The sequence below is a fragment of the Phyllobates terribilis genome, unplaced genomic scaffold (genome assembly GCF_046119375.1).
Source record: "Phyllobates terribilis strain yellow unplaced genomic scaffold, ASM4611937v1 Scaffold_5__5_contigs__length_657084704, whole genome shotgun sequence".
NCBI classification, from domain to species: Eukaryota; Metazoa; Chordata; class Amphibia; order Anura; family Dendrobatidae; genus Phyllobates; species Phyllobates terribilis.
The window spans coordinates 6,142,781-6,169,116 of record NW_027362765.1 but is presented as its reverse complement, the minus strand read 5'-3'; the positions used below and the strand labels follow the sequence as shown (position 1 = coordinate 6,169,116).

At 47.1% G+C, this 26,336-nt stretch overlaps 1 pseudogene; it reads left to right on the top strand.

The window, feature by feature from the left end:
• The window catches only part of LOC141271721 (uncharacterized), a 67,808-nt pseudogene that overhangs the window by 16,519 nt on the left and 24,953 nt on the right, over positions 1-26,336 (top strand).

Here is a 26,336-nt window from a genome sequence, read left to right as displayed (position 1 = left end):
TTCACAATCAGTGTTGCTTCATAACTGGACAGGTAGATTTCACAGAAGTGTGATTGACTTAGAGTTACATTGTGTTGTTTAAGTGTTCCCTTTATATTTTTGAGTAGTGTACGTAACAGCCCCATACACGAGATAAGTGTTGGCTGAACAGTCATTTGGCAGACGGCTATCTCTCCCGACTCCACCATACACACAAATATTCCAGCTTTCCTATGGTCTGTATGAGGGTCACCTCCAGACTCCTCTAGCAGGGGAGTATCTACAGGAAAAGCAAACAATTAGCCTCTAAAATTCAGGATGCCAGATCCTTCTCTGAACTGACATCATCTGTCATTATATAGTTAGCCAACCCCAAATTCATTACTTCCATGCAACTTTAGTCTAATGTGTATGGGGGCTTTAAAATGTAACTCATTGGACGCTGCCTCTGGCCCGGCCTAATAGACTTTCATACATTGCAGGTTAAGACACCATTATTAGGTATTTAAGTATCATAGTAACTAGGCAGCCCCATACTATCGAGTACTTGGGGGAGGAGGGTCATTTAGTCGAACTCTGTCAAACCTTTTGAGATGCCATGTTTGCTTTTGACAGCAGCAAGTGGTTAAACTGCCAGGGTTTATGTTGCAGCCGCAACTGTGCCATCCCTGCGGTGTACATCTATGTTCTGCTGGTCAAAGGAATTAATTATATTAAAACAAATGTTTAATGTGTTAGAAAATAACAAAATGTGTCTTATGCTGTTTGCTTGTTTTTTTCTTTTTATAAGAACTGTTGGTGCCAATTTTCTTTTGAAACATTTTAATTTCTGCTTTTTTTTCTGGTGTTTTTCTTATAATATAGGAAAGTCTAAGGCCCGAAATAAACTCCATAAAACACTGTATATGGAGGCTTTGGTATCAAATAATTTCTGCCGACAATATTTGTGTAAACAAAAAAGGTTTTATAAATGCATCAAACTTCTGTGTGTGAATCAGACATAAGATCTAACGAGATAGAAGATTACAGTCCGGGGAAGATGGGAAACATTCATATAGACGGGTGGAGATGTAGTCAGTGATGGACTCTGGCCAAATATGTTTCTGGAGCCGTAGAAGAAGATGAAAATGTCTTCCTCATCATGAAGTAGTTATTTCTCATGTCACGTGTAATGAATATCTCCTGCAGTATTGCTAATGCCGATTGCAGTGTCTGTAAATGGGACGAGAATTAGCTTTATGGAAGATGAGTCTATGAGAAACGTATTCAGCTGCAGACTCCAAGGAAGAAACTGCTTGTTGTCTGTGGCCTAAAATATATAGGTTTTATTACTAGATGTAAAGCAGAAAACTAAATACTGTAAAATAATAAATCTCCTCATATGTTTCCCCTTATTATCTCCAGTAATTGTATTATTACACAGGATATTTATGATGTTACATAGGCTCATCTTCTTCTCATTCAGGTCTCTACAATATCAGATCCTCTCAGTGACAATCTTCTATATAAGAGAATTTTCCTGATTTACCCATCAAAACTGGATATGGACAGAGACAAGATGGCGGAGAGGATATTACACCTCACCCTAGAGATCCTCTTCCGGCTTACTGGAGAGGTGAGAGATTCTGATGACGTCAAATTACATCATTCTTATCTATGGGAATAACAGATGGACAGAGCTGGAGAGGTGAGGACTCTGGAAATGTCTGGAGGGAGATTTATTAATGTGTCTCTCTATAACCAGGATTACACATTAGTGAAGAAGACCTCTAGTGAGCGCTGTCAGGACCCTGTGTCTGAGGGATGGGGAAGACCCCTGAGCCCAATCACGGGGCCTCCATCTCACCCACTGATACATGAGGACATCAATGACCAGAAGATCCTTGAACTCACCTACAAGATGATTGAGCTTCTGACTGGAGAGGTGACACTGCTGGGAATGCTGGGACATTATACAGTAATGCTATGAAGGGATCTGGTGGATGATGGGATCATTGTATGTGTCAGGTTCCTATAAGGTGTCAGGATGTCACAGTCTATTTCTCCATGGAGGAGTGGGAGTATTTAGAAGGAAACAAAGATCTGTACAAGGACGTCATGATGGAGTTTGACCAGCACCTCACATCACCAGGTAATAGGACTAAATACACACTGCCTCTAACTATCTGTACAAAAGAGTTAATTCAGTCCCTGTATGTGTTTCCTACAGCTCTATCCAGTAAGAGGACAACACCAGAGAGATGTCCCCATCCTCTTCTTCCAGAGGACTGTAAACAAGAAGATCCCAATGTTCCTCAGGATCATCAGGTAGATGGAGAGAAGGTGTCATGAGATCTCCCCTATGATGTGTTGACGGTTGTGACAATCTTGTGTTCAGTGTTGTTTTATCCACTAGTATTACTGTATTTTTCGGACTATAAGATGCACTTTTTTCCTCCAAAATTTTGGAGGAAAGTGGGAGGTGGTGCGTCTTATAGTCCGATATATATAAATACTGAGGCTGTGGGTGGTGGCAGATGTGGGGGGAGCGGCAGCGGTGGAGTAGCGGGGCACAGGAGGTAGCAGCCGCCTGCTGCAGCCTACACTGTGCCCGCTACTTAACAAAATCAATATTCACTGCTCCCCACACCCCCCTCATCCCTCTTCCTGGGATGTATGGCACCCTTCATCCCTTATCGTGGTATGTAGGGCCCCCTCATCCCTCTTCCTGGTATGCTTGGCACGCCTCATTCTAGTATGCTTGGCCCCCCCTGATCCCCGTCACGATGCACACAAAAAAATAAAAATAAACAATTATGCTCACCTTCTCTCTCCTCCAATGCTGCGTCCCACTCTGCTGCCTACAGGGATCTCACTGTGTGAGCCGTGCGTGGCGTAACTGCCATGCGCCCTCACACTGTAAGATGCTGTGCCGGAATAGTCACTGGTCCCCACTCCGGGACCGTGTGCGTGGGGAGCATTGACCATTCACTCACCTTAATAGCGCGCACACAGTACCCGCAGCGCGGCTCCTGCTGCGGCCAGCAGTCTGTGTGCCCGCTATTGAAGACCGTGAATATTCACTACAATCCATGGGAGTGGATTGTAGTGAATATTCATGGCCTTTAATAGCGGACAAACAGACCGCAGCGCAGCAGCAGGAGCCGCGCTGCGGGTACCGTATGTGCACTATTAAGGAGAGTGAATGGTCACTGCTCCCCACGCACACAGTCCCTGCATGGGGAGCAGTGATTATTCTGGCACAGCATCTCACAGTGTGAGGTTGCATGGCAGTTACGCTATGCACAGCTCACACAGTGAGATCCCTGTAGGCAGCAGAGCAAGACGCAGCACTGGAGAGGAGGTGAGCATAATTGTTTATTTTTTTTGTGCAGCGTGATGGGGGATCAGGGGGTGCGAAGCATACCAGGATGAGGGGTGCCACGCTTACCAGGAAGGATGAGGGGGGCCATACATACCAGGATGAGGGATGAAGGGTGCCATCATACCAGGAAGAGGGATGAGGGGGGCCATACATACCAGGAAGAGGGATGAGGGGGGCCATACATACCAGGATGAGGGATTAAGGGGGCCATGCATACCAGGATGGGGATGAGGGGGTGCCATACATACCAGGATGGGAATGAGGGGTGCCATTCATATCAGGATGGGAATGAGGGCCACATATAATAGGAAGGAGGGGGCCATATATACCAGGATGGGGGATATTAACAGAAATGGGAGACATTACCCCTATAACAGCGTCCGCAGCATACCCCCTCCCCCATAACAGGGCATCATGACCACATTGTTTGCTTAATTTTTTTGTTCTATTTTCCTCCTCTAAAACCTAGGTGCGTCTTATGGTCCGAAAAATATGGTATATGTTTTATACTTGTGTATTGAGAACAGTGGAGATGGCAGGATTAGAGCTGATCATAGATGTGACTTCTCCATCTGTCTGTGACTTTTACAATATTTGTTTCAGGGTGAAGATCTGACCCATAATAATAGTACAGACACATATGTGAGGGGTGATGAGCGGTGTAAAGAGGAGATTCCTATATATGACTGCCCAGGTGAGTAGTAACCATGAAATGTTGAGAAGTCTCAGATTTTTCTCAGTAATAGTGGTGGAGAATGCAGCACTACTGGACCAGGGTGCACGAGTAGGGTCTAAACCGCATATAATGTAAGAGAAACCTCGGCACTCAGGTAATGAATTTTAGCAAAAGTAATTTGCTAAATTACTAAACTAAAGAATGCCTCTAGACCACAGCATTCTCCTCCACCCAAAACTGTTCAAATGACTTTGGGTATTGAAAGCCCTTTTCTAAAGAACTTACAACCTGGAAGATCCACGTACGTAAATTAGAAGATGCTGACCGTTACCTGTCCAGATCTGTAAACTACAAAGCCAAATGACAATGTACTTAGAATGTAGAAGCCTATAAACAGACTATGTAGTGGATGGCACTCCTAATGTGATACAAATCCTATACTAGACAAGGAGTATAAGAGCCAAAATAAATAAAATAGTAATTTTATTAGTTTCCACATCATACAAAACACACAAGTAAAATTAAAAGTATAAAAGGAGATGTTAAAACAGAGGTGAACACCTATTGAAAGAATAAAGAAACAACTGCTATTAGAATACACTATAGCTTATCACAGATAAGTATTGAGTTTAGATGACAATTTATACCATTCACAAAATACAACAATACACCCAGTCTCGCTCAAATGTGAGACTGATCTACTCCAAGACAAAGCCTGTATAAAAGTTATACATAAGTATGTGAACTATTAATATAATCCAAGTGGGATGATAATGTTATATACCGGGTAGCTAGACCACAAAGGGCACAAACAGGATGGTTTGAGAGAAGTCAATATACATAAAGAGATCTAGACATGATAGCTGAACACATGGTTTCAATGTGACTCGGGGAATCAATGTGCATATATTAATATAAGCATAATAGTCAGATATTTGCTCATTCAAAGTCAAGTGATATGAAGTATGAACAAAGGGTATAAATACCTAAACTTCATACAAAAGCTATATGAGGCACATAGGAGACCACAGGACACAGCAACACTAGTAAAAGTGCTGGTGCATAGATGGCAGTGTCATGTAACAAATATAAGTATATAAAGCAAAGCAAACCAGTGTGGACATCCTGCCGAGATGTAACCCTGACTCGCGTTTCGCGATCAGCTTTACTCTCAGGAGAAGCTGATCGTGAAACACGAGTCAGGGGAACATCTCGGCAGGACGTCCACACTGGTTTGGCTAACGATAAACTGCATAAACATTACACCTGTGCCATGATATATGTGTAAGCTAAATTTAAGACACCTCATCTCTGCACTATTATAAAAAGTTCTCTTTGAATGTCTAATATTTCTTCTTGGAAACTCATCAGACAGAAAATATTGTCCCTTACGATAGTTTAAATTCCCAAGAGCCACCGAGCCCCATACTCTAATTACCCGAGAGAGGTTTCACCACTAGTTACTCATTTTTTACTGGCAACGACTGTTCAGTTTGATCATTTCATTAGATGTGTTATTGTCTATACTCTGATTTAATCACTTCCTGCAGACAGTTTTGTGTTCCTAATTGGCCCCATTCTTCAAATCACTTCATGTGGTGATAACTTTGGAATTCTTCACCAAGGATAATAGGAAACAAATGGACCTTACAAATTATTTTCAAACTTTTCTTGAATCTGACAATACACTATATACGGTTGTACATTACTGTCTGGGCACATGGCAGGTTAAGAAGGGAAGGAGCACCATTTAGCTATTCCAATGCAGATCTTGCTGGAATAGTTTGCAGACACAATGTATTGGGGGCACTGTTCGTGGTCACCTGGCAGCTCAAAAGATGGCCACCACGAACAGTCTTGGCGCTATCTACTCCATTTTCCAGATCCCATTGATTGTCTTGCTCATCACCCTTTAATCCTAGGCTTGGGCCACGGTGTTACCTGCTGTTCTGTGGTGTGAGATGGGAAGAAGAATAGTCAGGTAGCCGGGTCAGAACCAGGAGGGCAGAGAAAATACAAAATCAGAAGACACAAGAGTAGTCAGTAAACAGGCAGGGGCCACAACAGGAAACAAATACACAAGCCGGGAGCTGAGCACAGAGGACTGAACCAGAGGAGAACAAGGCTGTATCTGGCAGCTTCCGACAATATGATTAAGGTGGCTAATGGACACATAGTTGATGGAAGGTATTTATCACAGAGATGGCTGTCCTCTGTGATGTAACCTGGAATGTTGCTCTAGTGCACGTAAGCACTAAGAGGACTGTTTGGTGCACATAGGACCGGGTTACGGGTAGTTGGAGAGATGGGCGGGTCTTGCTACCCACATACCTCACCTCTGAGTGTGGTTAAGATATATAATGGAGGCCGTTGTTTGGCACATGTTCTGTGTGTTTGGAGGGAGAAGGCCTCCTGTGTGTTATGGTCTCCTGACTGAGCCAGTGACCTGGATGCTACCGAGCCTGTGTGTGTATTTATTCAAAAATAATACTTGGTTTCATTCTTAGCAGATGACTGTACCAGGAGATCAGAGGGACAGCTGACATCTTCAATTTTTAAATCAGATGATCTTGATATCCCACAGGATACAATTGAAGTGAATGTCATTACTCCAGCTATACCATCATCCCTTCCCAGCAAAGTTCAATCATCTGATCCTGTGAAACAGGTCCTGTCTTCTGATTCATTACCGACTACTAAGGAAAATCAAAGTCACAAAATAAGCATTAAAAAACAAACTCAAACTGCCCCTCAAGCAAAGAAGCCATTTTCATGTTCAGAATATGGAAATAGTTTTAAACATCAAAAAAATCTTACAGCGGAAAATAGATATTCTTGTTCAGAGTGTGGGAGATGTTTTAACCAGAAATTAGCTCTTATTAGGCACCAGAGAATTCACACAGGGGTGAAGCCTTTTTCCTGTTCAGAATGTGGGAAAAGTTTTAACCAGAAATCAAATTTGGTTACGCACCAGAGAACCCACACAGGGGAGAAGCCTTTTTCCTGCTCAGAATGTGGGAAACATTTTAATCATAAATGGTTTCTTGCTATACACAAACGAACTCACACAGGGGAGAAACCTTTTTCATGTTCAGAATGTGGGAAATGTTTTAACCAGAAATCTGATTTGGTTAAGCACCAAAGAATTCACACAGGGGAGAAGCCTTTTTTCTGTTCAGAATGTGGGAAATATTTTACACGGAAATCAAGTTTTGATAACCACCAGAGAACTCACACAGGCGAGCAGCCTTTTTCCTGTTCAGAATGTGGGAAATTTTTTAACCAGAAATCTGATTTGGTTAAGCACCAAAGAATTCACACAGGGGAGAAGCCTTTTTTCTGTTCAGAATGTGGGAAATATTTTACACGGAAATCAAGTTTTGATAACCACCAGAGAAATCACACAGGGGAGAAGCCTTTTTCCTGTTCAGAATGTGGGAAATGTTTTAACCAGAAATCTGATTTGGTTAACCACCAGAGAATTCACACAGGGGAGAAGCCTTTCTCCTGTTCAGAATGTGGGAAATATTTTACACAGAAATCACATTTAGTTAACCACCAGAGAATTCACACAGGGGAGAAGCCTTTTTTCTGTTCAAAATGTGGGAAATGTTTTACACAGAAATCAAATTTAGTTAACCACCAGAGAACTCACACAGAGGAGAAGCCTTTTTCATGTTCAGAATGTTAGAAATGTTTGAACCGAAAATCGTATCTTCTTAACCCCTTTACCCCCCTGTTTTCACCTTCATGACCAGCCCAAATTTTACTCTGGAACACTTCAATGGATCTCACTGATTCTGAGAATGTTTTTTCGTGAGTTATTGTACTTCATGACAGTGGTAACATTTGTTTGATATGACTTGAGTTTATGTGTGAAAAAAAATAGGGAAATTTGGCAAAAATTTTGAAAACTTAGCAATTTTCAAACTTTAAATTTTTATGCCCTTAAATCAGAGAGCTATTATGTTACACAAACTAGTTAATAAATAACATTTCCCACATGTCTACTTTACATCCACACAATTTTTGAAACAAAATAAAATCTTTTTTCTTAGGAAGTTATAAGAATTAAAAGTTGACCAGCGATTTCTCATTTTTCCAACAAAATTTACAAAACCAATGTTTTATAGACCACATCACATTTGAAGTGACTTTGAGGGGTCTGTATGACAGAAAATACCCCAAAGTGACACCACTCTAAAAACTGCCATCCACAAGGTGCTCAAAGCAACATTCAAGATTTTTATTAGCCCTTCAGGTTCTTCACACGAATTAATGGAATGTAGAAGGAAAAAATTCACATTTAACTTTTTTCGCCCACAAATTTGATTTTATACCCTGTTAGTGATTTATTACATATTACAGCCTGGGAAGGTCATTCAAAACCACCCACTGTGATCTCTTGAGTGAACAACTCTCTGCTGCCCCCTATCATCCGGACAATTACACGATTGGCCGACGATTAATGGAGGAGGCCACAGGCTGTTTGCACTAACAGGCCGATTATCAGAAAAGTAACAGTGAGCGGATTGTATATACACCTCCTGGTTCCAAAACATGGAATATATGTATATAACACCGAACGATCACCGCTAACTCTATGATAACCCCAGACTATTCGCTGCCACCACCAATAGTTTATAAGGCTGATTGTATAGCGTATGGCTTTGAGGCGCGGTTACAGAACAAAACAAAAATCTGGATTCCGTTCCTACCATTCCACCGAAACTGCCCTTAACAAAATGATTAATGATTTACTTAAAGCTAACAGACAATTCTCCATACTCCTTCTTCTAGACCTGTCCTCTGCCTTCGACACAGTTAACCACTGCCTCCTACTACAGATTCTCTCTTCCTTTGGTGTCAAAGATCTTGCCCTATCCTGGATCTTCTCATACCTTTCCAACTGCACTTTTGGTGTCTCCCACTCCCACACTACCTCCTCACCCCGCCCCCTCTCTGTTGGAGTCCCTCAAGGATCTGTCCTAGGACCCCTACTCTTCTCCATCTATACCCTTGACCTGGGACAGCTCATAAAGTCCTACGGTTACTAGTACTACCTGTACGCTGATGACACCCAGATCTACTTCTCTTGCCCAGACGTCACCTCTCTCCTGTCCAGAATCCCAGCATGTCTAGCAGCCATATCCTTCTTCTTCTCCTCTCGCTTGCTCAAACTCAATGTGGACAAAACTGAACTCATAATTTTTCCTCCATCTCACATATCTTTCCCATCTGATCTGATCTATAAAAATAAATGACATCACTCTTTCCCCTGTAACAGAAATCGGCTGCCTCGGTGTAACTCTCGACTCTGCTCTGTCCTTCAAACCACATATCCAAGTACTCGCCACCTCCTGTCACCTCAAGGTCAAAAATATTTCCAGAATCCCACCTTTCCTCAACCCTCAATCTACTAAACGGCTTGTGAATGCCTTCATAATCTCCCGCCTCGAATACTGCAACATCCTCCTCTGTGGCCTACCTGCTAACACTCTCGCACCTCTCCAGTCTGTCCTTAACTCTGCTGCCAGACTAGTTCATCTCTCTTCTCGCTACTCCTCTGCTACCCACTTTGCAAATCTCTTCACTGACTCTCAATTGCTCAGTGTATCCAGTTCAAACTACTAACACTGACCTACAAAGCCATCCATAACCTTTATCCTCTGTTCATCTCTGAACTAATCTCCCGATATATTCCCTCACGTAATCTCCGGTCCTCCCAAGACCTCCTTCTCTCCTCCACACTTATTCGTTCCTCACCCAACCGCCTCCAAGACTTCTCCCGAATATCCCCCATCCTCTGGAATTCTGTGCCTCAACACGTCCGACTATCTGCCACATTCGGATCCTTCAGACAGAACCTGAAAACCCATCTCTTCAAGAAAGCTTACAACCTGCAATGATCACGCTGCCACATCACCACCACCAGAGCTGCTGCAACCCCCCACCTACTGTCTCCTTCCCCATCCTATAGCATGTATGCCCGCAAGGCCAGGGTCCTCTTCCCCCTGTACCAGTCTATCATTGTTAGTTCATTTACTGTAAGTGATATCTGTATTTTGTATGTAACCCCTTCTTATGTACAGCACCATGGAATCAATGGTGCTATATAAATAAATAATAATAAAAGGAATAGAACTATTAAATGTTATATTTAATTCAAAGGGAGGTAGTGTTTATGAAAAATATACAAAAGATTTTACAAAGGGGACAAAACAATACTGCATACAGTTATATAAAATGAAAGTAATAAAACAAAAGAAACTTACTACCCCGATCACAGGTATGATTCAGCCTAGCTAAGGAAAGAGCTTAGTTTGAAGAATGTCCAGTGGACAGGAATCATGTAGACACTGAAATGTATCTCTCTATAGGAACCCAGATCATAATCCGGCTTGATCTATTATCAACTCCTGAGTCCCACACACACACACTCCCCCGTGATGACCTCACATGGGTCAGGTTGTGAGCTGGTCTCAGCCATTCATGATTTTATGAAATCCCCAACTTATGTGATAACTTCTCTCCAAATGATCGCAAAAGTTTGAGATTGACGTCATATTTTCCATCGGGATTTTTTCTTTACTTAGATAGTAAACATGGCATAGCTGTTGTCAGTTATCTGGTTACTGTGTATTTGTGGCTCATTGTTAGGGGTTACAGTTATGAAAAATTATGTGTCTTCTTTCCCTGTTAGCCACAGTTCTGAAAATGTCTCATTAATATCAGATTTGTACAAATCCTAGTATTCTATATTTTATTTCGGAGGCATACTGTCTGTTACTGAAGCTGTTCTGATGAAAGGAATGTGTATGCAGGGTGACTATAGCCATTTCTAAAGAGTGTGAGCTATCTGCTTTAATCCTCTCCAAAACTTAAAAAGCATTTTTCTGTGGACAAACGGCCTTGCCCTATTTATGTATCAACACATTTTTTGTTGTCCAACTCTTTTGAAAAGAGTTCTCCTTTCTACTTTAAATCTCATTTCTTTCTCACAAAAAGCATCTTCTGTCAGTAATTAAGGCATCTTCTTTCAGTCATCTGGGCATCAAAATGTCTTCATACATGTTAACCCCTTACCAACCTTAGACAAACTCAGTACGTCCTGCTTGGGAAGTGCTTCCTGACCTGGGATGTACTGAGAATTTCCAGGTGATTTTGCGCGCATACAGGCTGTGCACGCACGATCACCACCGGGTGTCAGCTGATTCTGACAGCTGACACCCGGCACTCGATGCCAGGAGCCGTGCCCACACGGCTCCCGGCACTTTAACCCCATAAACGCTAGTGGTCGCAGCATTTAGCTGGCAGGCAGAGGGAGGGAGCCCCTCTGCTCTTGGATCGGTGCCCCCACATGAAGTCGCAGGAGCCCGATCGTTGCCATGGTGACCCGATGTCATCATGACTATATCCGAGGTTACCAGGCGTTAGCAAGTTATGTAGATCATGCGCAGTGCATGATCTAACTTGTGTCAGTGCAAAACTGACAGTTATAAAGCATAGCAGCGCTCCTGCATTGCTATGCTTTATAATTGGGATCAGACTGCTAAAAGTGAAAAAGTATAAAAAAGTAAAAAAAAATAGAAATTTCTTTTTTTTAAATAATAAAATATATGTATTGTACTTTTATGTAAATAAAATAAATAAAAAATAATACACGTTTGGTATCGCTGCATCTGAAACGTCTTGCCCCATAAAATTATTACATTTGTTAACCCCGTCAGTGAACACTGTAGAAAAAAAAATGGGGCTAAAAACTATGCTTTTTCATCATACCACCAAACATAAAGTGGAATAAGACGCGATCAAAATGATAATGTAAATAAAAATGGTGTCACTGAAAACATCATCCTGTCCAGCAAAGAAAAAAGCCATCATACAGCTCCATCAGCTGAAAAATAAAAAAGTTATAGCTCTCAGAATACAGCAATGCAAAAATAATTATTTTTTTTCTATAAAATAGTTTTTGTGTAAAAGCGGCGAAACATAAAAACCGCTGTAATCGTGCTGACCCAAAGAATAAAGTCGTCTTATCAATTTTACCACATGTGGAATGACATAAGAGAAAACAATTCCTGAATTGCTAGGTTTTGTTCATTCTGCCTCCCAAAAATCGAAATAGAATTCAATGAAAAAATTTAGTGTGCCCAGAAATGGTACCAATAAAAACGTGAACTCGTCCCGTAAAAAACAAGCCCTTACATAACTGTCGGCCGAAATATGGAAAAATTACAGCTCTCAAAATATAGAATGTCAGGGATTATTATCACTATTTGTCCCTGGAATTCTTTAAGTGGCCTTTAAGGAATGAATGATTCTATATGTAACTCTGAAATTGCAATCACTTTTAAGCCTCATCCTTAACATACACCACATATAATGGCTTTTCTGGTCTAATCAGATCTTGGTACCTGACCAATCTGGGCAGAGGAATGTGTTAGGGGTCATATTACCTTACTCTCTGACCCATTCCTTTGCTTGGGGATGGGGTGCCATTGGCATTATCTGCCTTGGTCACCAAAATGCCTTGTCCTGGATGACTGCAATGTAATACTGACATGTGGACATTGTAATTGAGGACTGGTTGCAGGACTGATTCTGACTTTCCTGATAACTGAGGTGAACATTAAAATGGCATCCCTTCCCAGCAGTGCATTTGACACATGTAGTGAATAAACGTAAATCCTCTTACTTTTGTTTTCTTCTGAGGGGAGGGAGGTGGGAAGGGTATTGGTTTCAACATTAATGGCGTGGTAAAATATGATATGGTCAACGTGATTCTCCAGGTCTATATGATTATGGTGATGTCAAACATTTTATTGATTTTTTTCTTTAATCTTGAAAAATAATATGTCTAAAAGGAATCTGTCAGTAAGATCAACCCTCCTAAGCCACTTATATGGGTATGCAGGTCCTAGAACATTGAATAATACGATACCTTGATATATGCAATCTGATGTGAATGATCGCCCTCAGAATCTGCCTTCAGAGCTTATTTTTAATGAAAGGGGCGATAACTGTCCCTCATTACATGTCTCATGCTGGTATCAAACTTAGCAAAACAAATCTTTTTCTTATTACAAACAAATCTTGTTATGCACGTAACTCACTCATACACTGGTAACGGGAATAGTAAAGCCTACAACACCTAGGAGCTAAACCCAAACCCTACAGGTCCCTGTACAGACCAGAGAATCCCTAGCTGCAGAACTGAAAACACCACCTCTGACCTGACTCCCTGAAAGGCCATCAAAAGGTTTCTCATACCTCCTGGGGAACCAGAGGAGAGGTGTGCAGAGGGATACGAGTCTGACCGTGCTCAAACATGGTTCGATCATACCACAGCTCCTGGGCAGGGGAGGAAGCAAAATAGTATACGGACATTACAGCATGGGATCACAGCTGATCCTTTCTTTAAAGTAAAACATTGTTTAAAAACAGGCAGGGAAATGTTTTACCTCACAATAACAATCAGCTGTGAGCCCGTGCTGTAATGTCTATATTGTCTTTTGCTTCCTCCCCTGCCCAGGAGCTGTGGTATCATCAGACCATGTTCTGTACACGGTCACACACAGCCATTACACAGGGGAACATTTATTAGATTATCTCAGCACAGGAACACTTTATTTAAACACATCCAATTGCGGAAATTATCATCATTCCAAGATCTATTGATTAAAATGAACTTTAGTTTGTGGGAAAAATTAAATAGGAGGAAAATTACTGTGTACGTGCGGTAAAGTTGTGAGATCTGCTCTTCTGAGCCCCTGATTATTATGATGCAATATCTCTTTATTACTCACCTGCTTTGTTACTTGCTGCGACCTTCTTTCCTTGTGATTGGTCGTGTTTGATCATGTGATTGAAGGATATCCAATAAGTCACTTCCCAATTCACAATTGTATATGCAATGAATATAGACAGCAGTGTGAACATTTGCTTGTAACAGATGGACTTGTGACCTTTTAAATATTTTTTTAATAAAGTGTTTTTACGAAGATTTGGATGCTGGAATTTATCTTCCTACCTTTTTCCTGTGTCACCGCAAGTTTCCTCTACATGGATCATCTATATATGGCTGAGCTGACCTGTTTCTCCTACTTTTTCGTTAGACTAGAGTTACTCCTGTGAGGATCTTCCCGAATCAGCTCTAGACAGTTCAGTGCTGAGATGACTAGAATGGAGTTGCTGGAAGCAGAGGCGCACCGCCAATGGTGTAGACCACGCAGCTGCTATGGGGCCCGTGAGTCGGAGGGGGCCCATCCAGCATCACAGCTTCAAGTATATCAGTATTCTGGATGCCATTACAGTTGAATACAATGATGAAAGAGGGATTAGTAAGCTCCCTCCTCCATCATTCTCTCTGTGTTTGAGCTCTGACGTCTCAGTGCAGCAGGTGCATTGACATTTTATTTCGCCGCAGTGCAGAGCAATGAAGAGCTTCAACACACAGGGTACGGAGACCAGAGAAGTGGGGGAACACGGAGAAGTATTTTTTTTTTTTATCAAAGAGTACATTGTGTGGCCCATTATACTGTGTGCGGGGCTATGTAGGGTCCATCATAATGTTTGGAGGGCTATTATACTGAATGCAAGCAATTATAGTGGGAAGGTTTGTGTGAGGTCCATCATGCTGTGTGGGAGCCATTATGCTGTTTGGAGGGCTGTGTGGGGGCCATTATGCAGTTTGGAGGGCTGAGTGAGGGCCATTATGCTGCTTATGTTGGGGCCATTATGCTGTTTGGAGGGCTGTGTGGGGGCCATTATGCAGTTTGGAGGGCTGAGTGAGGGCCATTATGCTGCTTATGTTGGGGCCATTATGCTGTTTGGAGGGCTGTGTAGGGGCCATTTCGCTGTTTGGATGGTTGTGTGGGGGCCATTATACTGTATGTAGAGCTGTGTGGGGGTCACAGTTGGGTTATCATACTGTGTTGGGGTCCTTTTGTTCTCTCTGAAGATAAGCCATCACCAGAGGAGTTTGACACCTACTCTCTAATAGACAGCACAAGAACATTTGGCTAAGTACTCCTGTATATGACAGCAGAGAGCTGTCAACCAAACAATTGTAGGGATTGGGTGTTTATGGGCTTTAAAGGGAATCTGTCACCACTTTGGAGTTATCAAGTAAAAGTAAATCTATACATACCTGTATGGCCCATAGTAGAGGTTTGATTGCAGAGAAAAGCGCTTTAATCAATTCTATTTTGTACAGGCTTGGCGTCCCCCGGACACCAAGCAATCCCTGCCTATGTGCTTCTTACTACCCGAAATCCCCGCCTATCGCCTATATGCTTAATTATCATATCCCCCCCATCCCCTGCATGTCACAGGGCCCTGTGACAGGTCCTGTGACGTGCACTATGCTCCCTGACTTGCCGGGCATGCGTAAAGCGCCGCTCTAATAGAGTGCGCTTTGCTTCATCCTCGCCCCGTCTGCCTGTGCACTGCGCTGCAGGTTTCTACTGCGCAGGCGCCGGGAAGCGATAGGGACTTCCTGGCGCTTGCACAATAGAAACCTGCGGCGCAGTGCACGGAGAGACGGGGCCGGGATGAAGTAGAGCACGCTCTATGTGAGCAGCGCTTTGCGCATGCCCGGGCAGTCAGGGAACACAGTGCACGTCACAAAATATGGGAAAGGGTGAGGGGGAAAAAACGTGTCCAAAGGAAATAAGGGGGAGGGGGGTTTTGGAGGAATTATACTCATCTATCTGACATCAGACGTCACCAGTGTCACCCCTTATGGGAACACTGGAGCTCCACTTGGTGAAAAGATGACCAGTGATGCAATGGCATCTGCAAGGAGGTGCGCTCCTGTGGAGGCACGGCATGGTGAAAAAATGGTGGGGGAAATCTACAATACCTAGAATAAAATAGAAAAAAAAATCATGCAAAAGACTCGATACAAGTCGTGTCTGACTCCTATGGACATTTCGCTAAAATTGAGTAGCATAGAGTCCGAGGAGAGGATATAGCCCGTTATGTGGAGTCAACATTTGTTAGGATGTTTTTTTACGCAGTTTGGAGCCATCTGGTGGCCGGGCGTAAACCTGCAGTCCTGTGTTACTCAATACTACTAATGAGAAAAAATGGTTTACATACCCACCACACGCAGACCCGCACAAGTAATACTACACTTCCCTGCGCACCACCCCACATGAAAGGCGACATCACACGTTATCCTGCCCAGCACCATGTAACATCATCCACTTCCTCACGCAGCCATACGCAAATAACAGGACCCACCCTGGTTCCCCACGCAAGTAACAGGACTGCAGCACATAGCCTCACGCAAGTAACAGCACCCCCTCCATCCCCACGCAGGCCCCCAACAAGCAGCCCCATGTAAATAACAAGACGCCTCTAATTCCCAATGCAGACTCCCAGCACGCAGCCCCACGCAAATAATAGCACCCCCTCTTTCCCCACGCAGACCCCCAGCCACACGTAAATAACAGGACCCCCTCCATCCCTACGCAAATAACAGGATCCCCAGCATGCATCCCCATGCAAGTAACAGGACCCCCTTCTTCCACATGAAATTAACAGTGCCCCCTCCTTCCCCACGCAAACCCACACATAAAAAATCACCTTGTTCCCTGTGCAGCCTTTATGTAGGAACATCCACTTATCTGTGGCCCCAAAACCCCTCATCTCCTCAGTGTCATCTCTCCACAGCCTCAGCAGAAGCCACAGCGGAAGTCAGCACACACATGGCTCCGCACCGTACGCCTCGTACACGCTCCGCACACCTCGTACACACGCGCGGCTCCGCTCCGTACGCCTCGTACACGCGCGGCTCTGCTCCGTACACCTCGTACACGCGGCTCCCCTCCGTACACCTCGTACACGCGAGGCTCCGCTCCGTACACCTCGTACACGCGAGGCTCCGCTCCGTACACCTCGTACACGCGAGGCTCCGCACACCTCGTACACGCGAGGCTCCGCACACCTCGTACACGCGAGGCTCCGTACACCTCGTACACGCGAGGCTCCGCTCCGTACACCTCGTACACACGAGGCTCCGCTCCGTACACTTCGTACACGCGAGGCTCCGCTCCGTACACCTCGTACACGCGAGGCTCCGCACACCTCGTACACGCGAGGCTCCGCTCCGCACACCTCGTACACGCGAGGCTCCGCTCCGCACACCTCGTACACGCGAGGCTCCGCTCCGCACACCTCGTACACGCGAGGCTCCGCACACCTCGTACACGCGAGGCTCCGCTCCGTACACCTCGTACACGCGAGGCTCCGCTCCGTACACCTCGTACACGCGAGGCTCCGCTCCGTACACCTCGTACACGCGAGGCTCCGCTCCGTACACCTCGTACACGCGCGGCTCCGCTTCGTACATGCGCCGCTCTGCTCCGTACACCTCGTACACGCGCGGTTCCGCTCCGTACACCATGTACACACGCGGCTCTGCTCCGTACACCTCGTACACGTGCGACTCCGCTCCGTACACCTCGTACACACGTGGCTCCGCTCCGTACACCATGTACACGCGCGGTTCCGCTCCGTACACCATGTACACGTGCGGCTCTGCTCCGTACACCTCGTACACACACGGCTCCGCTCCGTACACCATGTACACGCGCGGCTCTGCTCCGTACACCTCGTACACACGCGGCTCCGCTCCGCACACCTCGTACACGCGCGGCTCTGCTCCATACACCTCGTACACACGCGGCTCCGCTCCGTACGCCTCGTACATGCGCGGCTCTGCTCCGTACGCCTCGTACACGTGCGGATCCGCTCCGCACGCCTCGTACACGCACGGCTCCGCTCCGTACACCTCGTACACGCGCGGCTCCGCTCTATACTCCTCGTACACACACGGCTCCGCTCCGTACACCTCGTACACACGCGGCTCCGCTCTATACTCCTTGTACACACACGGCTCCGCTCCGTACACCTCGTACACACGCGGCTCCGCTCCGTACACCTCGTACACACGCGGCTCCGCTCCGTACACCTCGTACACACGCGGCTCTGCTCCGTACACCTCGTACACACGCGGCTCCGCTCCGTACACCTCGTACACACGCGGCTCCGCTCCGTACACCTCGTACACACGCGGCTCCGCTCCGTACACCTCGTACACACGCGGCTCCGCTCCGTACACCTCGTACACACGCGGCTCCGCTCCGTACACCTCGTACACACGCGGCTCGGCTCCGTACACCTCGTACACACGCGGCTCCGCTCCGTACACCTCGTACACACGCGGCTCCGCTCCGTACACCTCGTACACACGCGGCTCCGCTCCGTACACCTCGTACACACGCGGCTCCGCTCCGTACACCTCGTACACACGCGGCTCCGCTCCGTACACCTCGTACACACGCGGCTCCGCTCCGTACACCTCGTACACACGCGGCTCCGCTCCGTACACCTCGTACACACGCGGCTCCGCTCCGTACACCTCGTACACACGCGGCTCGGCTCCGTACACCTCGTACACACGCGGCTCGGCTCCGTACACCTCGTACACACGCGGCTCGGCTCCGTACACCTCGTACACACGCGGCTCCGCTCCGTACACCTCGTACACACGCGGCTCCGCTCCGTACACCTCGTACACACGCGGCTCCGCTCCGTACACCTCGTACACACGCGGCTCCGCTCCGTACACCTCGTACACACGCGGCTCCGCTCCGTACACCTCGTACACACGCGGCTCCGCTCCGTACACCTCGTACACACGCGGCTCCGCTCCGTACACCTCGTACACACGCGGCTCCGCTCCGTACACCTCGTACACACGCGGCTCTGCTCCGTACACTTCGTACACACGCGGCTCTGCTCCGTACACCTCGTACACACGCGGCTCTGCTCCGTACACCTCGTACACACGCGGCTCCGCTCCGTACACCTCGCACACGCGGCTCCGCTCCGTACACCTCGTACACACGTGGCTCCGCAACGTACACCTCGTACACACGCGGCTCTGCTCCGTACACCTCGTACACACGCGGCTCTGCTCCGTACTCCTCGTACACACGCGGCTCTGCTCCGTACACCTCGTACACACGCGGCTCCGCTCCGTACACCTCGTACACACGCGGCTCTGCTCCGTACACCTCGTACACACGCGGCTCCGCTCCGTACACCTCGTACACACGCGGCTCCGCTCCGTACACCTCGTACACACGCGGCTCCGCTCCGTACACTTCGTACACACGCGGCTCTGCTCCGTACACCTCGTACACACGCGGCTCTGCTCCGTACACCTCGTACACACACGGCTCTGCTCCGTACACCTCGTACACACACGGCTCCGCTCCGTACACCTCGTACACACACGGCTCCGCTCCGTACACCTCGTACACACACGGCTCTGCTCCGTACGCCTCGTACACACACGGCTCCGCTCCGTACACCTCGTACACGCGCGGCTCTGCTCCGTACTCCTCGTACACGCGCAGCTCCGCTCCGTACACCTCGTACACACGCGGCTCTGCTCCGTACACCTCGTACACACGCGGCTCCGCTCCGTACACCTCGTACACACGCGGCTCTGCTCCGTACACCTCGTACACACACGGCTCTGCTCCGTACACCTCGTACACGCGCGGCTCCACTCCGTACACCTCGTACACACGCGGCTCTGCTACATCCCCCCTGTAAACCCCTCCTGACCCCACACATAAACTTCAGCTCATCCAGCACCATGACAACCAGCACAGCAGAGTCCTGCATCCACTGAGGCCCCTGATCATGTGACCCCTGACTCCTCCCCTCCTGTGACCTCATCACAGCTCCTGTGCGCACAGAGCAGCCATATATGTGGTGGCGGCTCTGCAGGTGGAGGTATGTGGAGACCCCCATTACTGGGCGCAGGGGGCATTAACCCCTTCAGCACCGAGACTCTTTTGGGGTCTTATGTTGCCTCTTTATAAGAATCATAAGGTTTTTGTTCTGTTTCCTGTAATAGATACATACGACCCAACTATGGAGACAGGAAGGGAGGAAACGTATTGTTCTCATAGTACAGGACCCCTTTACTGCCCCACAGTGTAATGCCCCCATTATGCCCCTTATGCAGGATGTATGATGCCCCCACACAGTGTAATGCCCCCATTATGCCCCTTATGCAGGATGTATGATGCCCCCACACAGTGTAATGCCCCCATTATGCAGGATGTATGATGCCCCCACACAGTGTAATGCCCCATTATGCTCCTTATGCAGTATGTATGATGCCCCCACACAGTGTAATGCCCCCATTATGCCCCTTATGCAGGATGTATGATGCCCCCACACAGTGTAATGCCCCCATTATGCAGGATGTATGATGCCCCCACACAGTGTAATGCCCCATTATGCTCCTTATGCAGTATGTATGATGCCCCCACACAGTGTAATGCCCCCATTATGCTCCTTATGCAGTATGTATGATGCCCCCACACAGTGTAATGCCCCCATTATGCCCCTTATACAGGATGTATGATGCCCCCCCACAGTGTAATGCCCCTTATGCAGGATGTATGATGCCCCCACAGTGTAATGCCCCCATTATGCCCCTTATGCAGTATGTATGATGCCCCCACACAGAGTAATGCCCCCTTTATGCCCCTTATGCAGTATGTATGATGCCCCCACACAGTGTAATGCCCCTTATGCAGGATGTATGATGCCCCAACACAGTGTAATGCCCCCGTTATGCCCCTTATGCAGGATGTATGATGCCCCCACACAGTGTAATGCCCCCATTATGCCCCTTATGCAGTATGTATGATGCCCCCACACAGTATAATGTTCCCACAGTACCGCCTGAGGTTTTACAGTTGTAATAATTAGAGATGAGCGGTGTTCGACTCGAATTGTTCGCCAATCTCAAATTCGAACTGTTTTGGGCGGTGTACGAGCCGTTCGACGAACCCGAACTATTTGCAAAACAATTGGCTGTTCGAGGTTATATTCGATAACTGTTCGTACACCAAAATCGTAACTGGATTTTTTCACAGTGATACTGTTAATCAATGTTAATAGACAGTTTCAGTGTAGAGTGGGCGGGGAGAGGGGCAGGTGATGGATCTCTGCAGAAATAATGCCGATCTCCATTTTTTTCTTCTTTCCCGCATTTACAGTGGAGCGGTGAAGTCTGTCAGCCTATCAGCAGCGCACACACGCAGCAAAGTGCTTTTTTTTACACAAGTAAGGTCATGTGTCATTGGCAGTGTATGTCACATGTCCTTGCCCTATAAGACCCAGCCATTTTCCCCGTCGCCACAATTTTCTCACTGCTGCAGCTGAGTGTTAGACGGCACCGCTGCTACTGTGGGCACTATACAGTATAGCTGTGTGAATTGGGAGCGAATTTGCTGTTAAATAGAGAGCTAGGTTTAGGGAGTAAGGACTAGTTGTAATTGCAGCCCTTTTGAGGGCTAGGTTACAACAGTTAATAGCACTTTTTTCCAGGCAGGTCTGTGCCAGTGCTGTGCAAGTGTTTTTCACAGCATTTGGCTAAATGTAGCTAAGCCAATCCTTTTGGGCCTATAGCAGTGTCTGGTAGTCAGTGGAGTAGCCCATCTGAACCAAGCTACACCACTGTGTATCAAATAACATTTTTTTACTGCATCTAGCCCAGTAAATCCTTTTGGGCCTGTAGCAGTGTCTGTTAGTCATTGGAGTAGCCCATCTGAACCAAGCTACACCACCTTTGTATCAAATAACAATTTTTTACTGCATCTAGTCCAGCCAATCCTTTTGGGCTAGTACGACAGTTTGGGCACTCAGCTCTGCTCGGTTTCCATCCATCGTTTTTTGTGCAAACAGCTACAGTTGCCAATTAGTTAACCACCAAAATGAGTGGCAAAAGGCCTGCTGCTGGTGGAAAGGGGAATAGGGGTGTTGAAAAGGTTGTGTCCGTGGGGTAGGTGTTAAAGCAACAGTAACATCTGCAGAAGAAAGACCATCTTCCAGCCAAACTAAGAAGTCTACTTCTTTTCGTGGACAATGTGATACTATCCCTTTCTTACGGACACGCCCATCGCTACAAATTCCAGATAAGGCACAAAAACAGCAGGTGCTTCAACGGATATCAAGTGCTCCTTCAAGTGGGCTCTCCTCCACCTCAACTTAAACATCACAAATACTCCAGTCCTCAGAGGTGTCACCCCAATCGCACTTGCTTCCTCACAGCTCCCAAGTCTCCAGCTGCCCATCTGAGTATGGGGTAACACAGATGGTTGAGTCTGCAGAGCTGTTTACTCATACTATAGCCTGGGAATCAGAGGTCTGCTTCAGAGCTGTGAGTCCAGACGAGGAAATGATCTGCACTGATGCCCAGAATGTTTGAGTCGGATCCAGGCCCAGATGAAGAAGGTTCTGAGCATAATGTAGACCCTCGTTCCCAAACTGTAACGCCTGTTGGTGGAGACAATGAGGAAGACGATGATGAGACTCAGATACCTGATTGGAGCGACAACTTGACTTTTCGGTCAGGGCAGGAAGAGGTTGGCTCTGAGGACGACGGGTGAGAGAACACACAGAGTGATGATGACGAGGTTGGAGATCCCACTTACTGTCAACCCACAGTCAGCCAGTCGATGAGGTCAGCAGAGGAGGTGGAGGAGGATGCTATTGACGACGAGGTTAGGTTGCGCCTTCCTGGACAGAGACGGAGTACTGGAAGCTTGTCAACAACTGCATCCTCAACCACAACTCTGCCTCTGACCACAAGTCGTGGTGGCTCTTCAGGTCGCATGGGCTCTAAGCCTTGCATAGCCTGGGCATTTTTTCAGATCGATAAAGATGACCCAACTCATATTATCTGTAACATTTGTCACCAAAAGCTAAGTAGAGGCCAAAAAATCCATAGTTTCAGTACTTCATGCATGAACCGTCACATGGATATGAAGCATAAGTTGCAGTGGGAAGCTCACTGTGCTACAATGTGGCCTTGCGGGCCGGGCCAACCACCATCTGCCCCATCTTGTGCACCTGTGGCCTCTTCATCCTCTGTGACTGGGGGGATAGCAGTCACACATGTTTTTGGATGCAGACCTGCCACCTCTTTACCCGCAACAGCCAGGGTGATTGGCTGGTCATCAGTTCATTTGGAAGTGGAAACACCAGCTGGTGTTGAGCGCTCTCCGACATCGAGAGTACCACCTTTGGATCAAGGCAACCTAACATGTCCGCCTGCATCTTCCTCACAGACCGGCAGTTTGCTGGGGACACCCTACTCAACCCCCGTCTAAGCACAACAGCCAGCCCTCGGTCCCTCAGATGTGGACAAGTAAAAGTCCATTTCCTCCCAGCCATGACAAAGCTAAGAGGTTGAATTTCACCATCTGCAAGCTGTTGGCTACAGAAATGCTGCCTTTCCGCCTGGTGGACACAGAGGATTTTCGAGACCTTATGTCCGTCGCAGTGCCCCAGTACCAGTGCCCGATCGCTGCTACTTCTCAAAGAAAGGTTTGCACACAACATCACCGCTTCTTTGAGAAACTCTGTGTGTGACAGGGTGCATTTCACCACAGACACTTGGACGAGTAGGCATGGACAGGGGCGTTACATGTCGTTGACTGGGCACTGGGTAACTATGGTGACAGCAGGACAAGGGGCTGCTGTCCAAGTCTTGCCGTCCCCATGAGTTGTGCGTCAATCCTCTTTATCTCAAAGTTCCTCCACTGCTTCTGCCTCCTCAACCTCCTCTCGGTCCTCCACCTGCACCCAAAGCCTGTCTGGTAATGCAACCCGCAAACTAACTGCGCTTAAGGAATGCTGCACACCTCCTTACTATGCTGGCAGCAGGGCTCAACGGCATCATGCTATGTTTACTTTGAAATGTCTGGGAAATGTGAGTCACACTGCTGAGGAGTTGTGGTCAGCTCTGGAGACCGAGTTTCATGAATGGTTGGCTTCACTGGACCTACAGCCAGGGAAGGCCGTGTGCGACAATGCTGCAAACCTGGGTGCGGCCCTTCGCCTGGGCAATATCACACACGTGCCTTGTATGGCTCACGTGTTGAACCTGGTTGTCTAGCAATTTTTAGCCCACTATCCCGGACTAGATGGCCTTCTGCAGAGGGCACGGTCGCTGTGTGCTCACTTCCGCCGTTCGCATCCCGCATCTCAACGACTTGCATCTCTACAGAAGTCGTTGGGCCTGCCAGTTCACCGGCTGAAATGCGATGTGCCGACACGGTGGAATTCAACTCTGCACTTGTTGCAGCGACTGTGGCAGCACCGACGAGCAATACGTTCTGACGTATAGCCTGGGCCAACGAGATGCAGAGGTGGAGCAAATCACGCTGCAGGAGTGGTCTCAGATCAGGGACCTATGCACCCTTCTGCACAGTTTTGAAATGGCGACGAAGATGTTTAGTGCTGACGACGATGCCATTATCAGCATGACTATTCCGGTGATTTACATGCTGGAGCACACATTAAACAGAATTCGGAGTCAGGGGGAGGAAGTAGAGGAGGAGTCGTATGCGGAAGGGATCACATCTCCAAGGTTCAGACTGTCGGCAACACCAAGGCAGCAGGCATGGGAGGGTGGGGGAGAGGGAGTAACGAGGCAGCATGGTAGCAGCCAAACTGTTGAGGAAGGTGCATGAGCCGAGGAAGAAGTGGAGGACAAACTGGCGATGGGCATGGAAGACTCATCAGATGAGGGAGACCTTGATCACATTTCTGTTGTGCGAGGTTGGGGGGAGAGGGCCGAGGAAGGAAGCATGATTCTTACCTCGCCACCAACACAACAAGGACTTCGTCCTCCTGGATGTGCAAGACACATGAGTGCCTTCTTACTGCACTACCTGCAACATGACCCTCGGATTGTCAGAATTTGAAGTAATCCCGACTACTGGGTTGCCACACTCTTAGATCCCCGGTACAAAAGTAAATTTTCCGAAATAATTCCTGCCATAGAAAGGGATTCACGCATGCAGGAGTATCAGCATAGGCTGTTACAGAATCTTACATGTGCTTTTCCACAAAACACCAGTGATGCATGTAGTGAATCTCACAGTTCTAACTTGCCAACCGTGGGACTGTCGAGTCTTCATCACTCAAACCGTAACAGTAATACAGTATCTGCTGGTAACAGCAATTTTGTGGAATCGTTTCACCAATTTTTTAGACCATCCTTTGCAAGGCCACAGGAGACAAGAAGTCTGACACGTAGTCAACGCCTAGAGAGGATGGTACAGGAGTATCTCCAAGTGAACATCGAAGCCATGACTGTCTCACTGGACCCTTGCTCATTTTGGGCTTCCAATCTGGAAAAACGGCCTGAGCTCGCTACTCACGCCTTGGAGATTTTGTCGTGTCCTGCAGCCAGTGTTCTCTCTGAACGTGTGTTCAGCGCTGCTTGTGGTGTGCTGACAGATAAGCGCACGCAGCTGTCCACTGACAATGTAGACAGACTCACGTTCATAAAGATGAACAAATCATGGATCTGCAAGGACTTTTCTACCCCTGTGTCATCCTGGGGAGACTAAAAGCTTGAGGATTTGGGAAAATCACCTCACCAACCATTTTAAGCAACTCTGGGGCAATTGATGCCACTTAAGTGGTGTCTGTGCCACAATTTTTGGAAAAAATGGAGACTCTTTTTGGAGTCCCCTTGCTGTGTTTTACGTGACGTTGACATCGTCAATTCCAGGTGGGTCTGGTTGCTCCCCCGCCCCCCCCCCCCCTTTTTAACCGTAAGAAACTACATACACTATGGCTTGGGGTAACACAGATGGTTGAGTCTGAAGAGCTGTTTACTCATACTATAGCCTGGGAATCAGAGGTCTGCTCCAAAGCTTCAGTGTCTGCTAGTCAGCGTAGTAGCCCAGCTGTGAAGCAAGCTACACCACCTGTGTATCTATTAACAATTTTTTACTGCATCTAACCCAGCCAATCATTTTGGCCTAGTAGCAGTGTCTGCTAGTCAGCGGAGTAGCCCAGCTGTTAAGCAAGCTACACCACCTGTGCTTTGGACACTTAATTTTTTCAAAGGAAACATTTTTTCAAAGGAAACGCTTCGGGCCCCCGGGACACTCAGTCAAGAGCATCGGGGAGGTGCCCCAAGGCAAAGGGGCTGGGACTGGCGGTAGCACGCCTTGCGGCAGACCGCCAAGCTCGATCCTTATAAAAGCTTTTTAACTGCAGCAGCTTTAGTGAATGCTACTGGAGCTGGCACCAGACTTGCCCTCCAATAGATCCTAGTAAAAGGATTTAAAGTGTACTCATTAAAATTACAGAGCCAATTTAAATTACAGAGCTTAGACCTGCCTCCACCGTGGGGGGTCTCGACCCACCAGTGGACAAGCATCAGTATTGGGAGAGGGGATTGGCCGTCAGGGT